Raw genomic sequence first — 5,571 nt, 5'->3', positions numbered from 1 at the left:
AGTTTCTAAGTCCATCTTGTTTGTCATCAGCCAGCTTAGGAGTAAGTTTGCATGCAAATCCTCTGCCTTACCATATGAGACAAAAATGAGGGACTTGGAGCTAACTTTTACCTATATTTGCCTTGGTTGCAGCCAATAAGTCGTTTTAGAGGGAGTATGACTTTCTTATAAATTGGAGTACTTAACTTTAAGACGTTTTGTTTGGACGGTGAGTGGCAACACGGGGTACATGACTTACCTACACATGTTACTATGTTAGTGTTGGACATATGCCTTAGAGGCAAAAAATAAAATTTGTTATCATCATATTTCTTGTTCATGATATATGCTTATACTCCATGCTCGAATTATATTAACCAGAAATATAATACTTGTGTGGTTTCATATACAACACCGTGTCCTAGTCGCTGCGAAGTTGGGTTGAGGCTGCTTCTGCTCCTTCTCAGCGGAGCCGCTCTTCGCCTGCTCAGACTCGTCATCCCTCGTCGTGGTGAAGTTGGGCTGAGGTCGTGGGTCACTCAGTTAAAATGGTGCCGCCAAGAACCTCTCCTAGGAGTTGGGAGTTGCGAGCAGTTCGAGGTCAACACCAATTTGGATTCTCTCTTTCAGTTCCAGGTTACCTTGATGCACATGGAGCTCCTTCAACTAGTTGATGTCCATGTCAAGGAGGCGTCACGTCCTCTTCGTGAAGAGGTGGTAGCGCTCAAGCTGTTGTTGGCACATGTTGGTAGTTCTTTGGAGCCGAATAAGGCATCTTCTTCCAATGGTTTGGGGCTTGCCAAAGCGCAAGCTTCAGTGCGCTTGATTCCTCTGAGTAGAAGTCGTCGGTGGTTGAGGAAGAGCATCTCTACGGTTGTTTCTCTCCTTGCGGCCCATCGTCGTAGCTTGATGTATCGATTTACTCTAAGCTCGAGGGAACAAACTTGATCGTGGCTGAGACGCCCGTCGTTGAGAAGAGTCCTGATGTTGACATAACAGTCTCTCTCTCTTGAGCATGTGGTTGCTAAGACAGGAGTGTTGATACATGTGCCCCGAGCTTTCATTGCCAGGGAGATTTTTTTTGTTCTCGCAACCTTGGCCGCTGCCTACCCTGTGGAATCAAAGCTTTGCAGTTCTGTAGCCATGTTAATATGTTGTTCATGGTTCCTGAAGGATATGAATTGAAATTCATTCTCTGATATGTTTATTACTCTAATTAGAAATCTTAATCCTGAAGTAATCATGAGTATATGTGTTGGTATGCACGTTAGTTGCACCCAGATTTTTACTGAAGATTTGACATGGGTGTCAAAGTGAAAACCTACCCGACGGTAGAATTATAGTTAGCCTCGGTTTTAATTATCGATTGACAGTAGATGGGGCAAAGCTGACTCTAGAACACATACACATAGAATTTGCCAAGTTCCACCTAGAGATAGCGAGAAATTCGTGGCTAGGTACTATGACCTTAATTCTAACAATTTCTGCGATGTTAGGACAAACAGGGCTTCGACCCTGATATGTGTAGACACTTGGGCATGAGGATTTTGTTGATGTCGGTCCATATTGTTAACAAAGAAACTAGTAGAGAGCATGTCATCAACAATTTCAGACCATTATGTGCGCAAGCATCTCAACCGAGCGAGCAACTTCTTCTTTCTAAACCGAGCGAAACCAGGCAACTTCTCCTTACTCAACCGAGTGTAACCGAGAAGCTTCTCCTTGAACTGCTTTCTCGTCCCGCCTACCGTGGAGACGACTTTATGGGAGAGCAGACCTATAGACCCCCGTCTCTTGAGAGTTTGCACTGGGAGAAGTGTAATTAGATTTTTGGAGAGCATGTCGGTGCGACCATTCACTTCCGTTTGACTATATTTGTGTCTACCGCCAGACTACGTCGATTCCGGATCTGACACACGGCTAGGTCTTCTTGATTATCATGAGCGACAACGAAAACAATGTTGCGGTGGTGGCCTTCATTTGCTAAATATTCTAAGATGGCCCACATCGGCGTGCACTAGTAGAAAACAGGCCTTTGGTCAGGCACCTTTTGTCCCGGCCGTGTCCTGGGCCGGGACCCAAGGCCTGGCACGTCGCCCCGAAAACACCCAAGCGTACGGCACCCATTGGTCCCGGTTCATTAGGCCCCATATGTCCCGGTTTTAGATACAAACTGGGACTAAAGGGTTCTGCGGCCCGCTGCGGCCAGGTGCTACCCCTTTACTCCCGATTTGTATCTCAAACCGGGACATATGGGCAAGCCCTATATATATGGCAGCCCCCCTCCCCACTCTCTTGTTTTTGCTGGTGGAGGAGTGTGGCTTTGTGCTTGTCTTTTTTTGCTAGTATGCAGTAGAGGTGTTTGTTGAAATGTGTGTTAGAGTGACGCCACTCAAGTTCACAGAAGACAAGCATGATATGAGGTGCCTGAGCCACACTTAAGCTTCCTCCTCTTAATTTCCACTTGTCCTACAAGGTTAGCAACTATTTTCTCGTTTAGACTCGTGCGGTACTAATTTTAGGATCGTGGTTGTGTTTTATATACATTTATTTGATGCAGATGAGCCATCCATGGATGTACGGTGACCGACACACACCCGCTTACAGAAAAGGCGTACATTCTTTTTGCGATGCGGCCGAGGCAAACAAGCATGGTGATGGCTTTATGTATTGTCCATGTGTTGATTGTTGGAATGTGAAGGATCACACTTCCTCAAGAGTCATTCAGAGCCACCTGCTTCATTCCTGTTTCATGTCTGGCTATAATGTTTGGACGAAGGACAGAGAAAGAGGGGTTATGATGGAAGACGACGACGAAGAAGAGAACGATGATGACTATCAATCTATGTTCCCTGAGTACGCTGATACGGCAATGGAAGACAATGAAGAAGAAGGTCAGGGTGAAGAAAAAAAACTAGATAAGCCCCCTGATGATTTTGGTCGGGTCATTTCTGATACACGACGAGGCTGCGATACAGAAAAAGGAGCGGTTGCTGTTCGAGCAGATGTTACAGGACCACAACTAATTGTTGTACCCAATTCGTTAGCTAGGGTTAGTATTTAATATGCCCTGGCCACATTTTCATTTTCATTTTTATATAAGTTAGTATATATTATTCAAAGAATTTGAAATAGGAAAATAGAAATAATTATTAGGAGAAATTGAAATAGGGAAATTTTATATATGAACTATTATTATTAGTTTTATATATGCAATAGGGGAAATTATATATATATATTATTAGGAGAAACAGAAATAGGGAAAATAGAAATAGTTATATTTATATATGAAATATTATTAGTTTTATATTTTTTAGTTCTATATGCAATAGGGAAAATATAGATCGAGACCTAGAACAAGAAGAAATTGTCGAGGGTTGTTGCCTGCCAAAACCCACCGGCGAGCACCGACGAGCAACACGAAGAGCCGGGAGGCTCTCAGGACTGCTGGTGGGCCCTGGTCCCTCGGGCGACGGCCCGCAAAACTCCGGCACACGTCCTGGCTAATGCAAGGGCGTGCCACCTGACCTATACCTGGTCAGGAAGGTGATGGATTGCTTCAATTAGTTTCCTGCATGGCAGACACGTAAACATTAAATACGAGCCCCGATCGGCTCTCAGGTTACCCTGTGAATCGGCTCAAAGAGCCGGTTGACCCATGGTTCACGTTGGATTTACGATAACATGGGGATCCTGCTTTATCAATACCATGTTAAATCAATCTACGACGAGTCTAGGGTTTTCACCGCATAACCGGAACATCCTACGCGTAGTTGAGCCCAGCAGATACGAAAGATAATAGAAAACTAGTCCTAAAAGAGGCCTAAAAACCAACACAAAGTCGATTCCCGGAACAATCCCTCTAGGATCAGCAAACCATACCTTACACACTACTGGATCGTTCAACCAGTTTGCAAGGCCTAATCATGCGGATATCAAACTAATCCTTGGAGAACAAGGAACAACCATAACAGATCAGATCTACTAAATAAAGACCAAGCAAGATGCTGCCCTTACACCCAAGATAGGTGCAAAGGCAGCTAGATACTGAGGGGCAGCATAGCTAAGCAAGCATATCAGAAAAGTATCGACGTTAGCCCCAAAACATCTATGATAATGGTATTGCTCGCCATCAACAAGGCTTCAGTACGAGCAACACAAAACAACGAATAAACTGATACTGCCTAGATCGCAAGATGCGATCTAGGCAGCATGTCGCTTACCCGGAAGAAACCCTCGAAACAAGGGGTGGCGATGCGCCTAGATTGGTTTGTTGTGAACGTGATCGTCCTCCTTTCTCAATAACCCTAGGTACATATTTATAGTCCGTAGACTTTCTATCTTTGGAATAAACCTAGCTGTGTATGACTAAACTCTATCTCTTAATTCTAAACTGAAACGTGATCTACCATAATGTACAGATACACGGGCAATCTAGCCCAAACTCCCGCACGAGGCCGACTCAGAGACACTTTATGTGCATGTCCTCTAAGCCCATCTCAATCACGGCCCATCTCCTGCTTTGGCTAAATTCTGGTGATAACACATGCCCCCCTGGTTTTGGCAATAATAATTCCAAAACCACTCTGTTTTCCTTCATCGGGTTACGCGTTGCAGAGCAGAACCGCTTCAGTGTCTTTCCATCATGATGCCTTGTCTTCTCAACTTCTCTGTACTGCACGATTGACAGTTTTGGCACCACATCCTCGAAAACTGCCCAAGCATTTAATCATCTCCCACTATATCCCCTTTATTTAATATCACCCGAGCAGTTCGCCTCCTCATCCTCCTGTTCCGCATTAGCAATCGGAAAACCCTCCTCTGCAACCATGGACTCCTCCTCCTCTGCCTCTTTGGGTCTCTCCTTCCAGTCCTCCTCCTCCCGCGAGCCGACGCCAGAGTACGACCCGATAGCGGCGTACGAGGCCCGCGCCCCACAATGGTGGGACGAGAGGGATTGGGACTTCGCCGTCGGGTCAGAGGATGACGAATCCTTGACCTACGGGGAGGATAACCTCCAGTTCCTCGTGGACGGGGAGTTGGAGGAGGAGAGCGACGACGACGCCTTCTCCTGGGGCGAGGACCTCTCCTCCGACGGAGAGGATGAAACGGAGGACCACACCTCCTCCGATGACTATCCGCCGGCAAAGCGCTTCCGCGTAGGGTCGGAAGACGACGACGACGACGATGAAGCCCCCTGCCGGCGGCTCCAGCAGCAGCGACGAAGACATCGCCGGCAGCAGCGCCGATAGCGGCGAGGACGGCGACGACGAGGACAGCGACGGCAGCGACGGTGCCGGCCCCTAGATTAGGGACTGCTAGAGTAGGGCTAGTAGTAGTATATTAGGCAGCAGATCTTCCTTTTGTGAGAAATCGGCTCTTATTGTAAAAATCCTCCTTTAATCAATGAAAAATGCTTCAGTTTGATTTTCCTGATTGTCAAAGTAGGTCAACGCTCAAAGAGCCGATGGCAACGCATCGGTCTTTGACCAAAAAACGCCAGCAAGGCCAGACTCAGTTACCCATTTAGACCGGTCCAAGCGGTTATTCCCCAAATTTCAAACGGTAACCTGTGGCCCTCGTCTCAGATCC

This window comes from Lolium rigidum, chromosome 7, assembly GCF_022539505.1.
Source record: "Lolium rigidum isolate FL_2022 chromosome 7, APGP_CSIRO_Lrig_0.1, whole genome shotgun sequence".
Taxonomy (NCBI): domain Eukaryota; kingdom Viridiplantae; phylum Streptophyta; class Magnoliopsida; order Poales; family Poaceae; genus Lolium; species Lolium rigidum.
The sequence above is the reverse complement of the archived record's forward strand: the minus strand, read 5'-3'. Positions refer to the sequence as shown.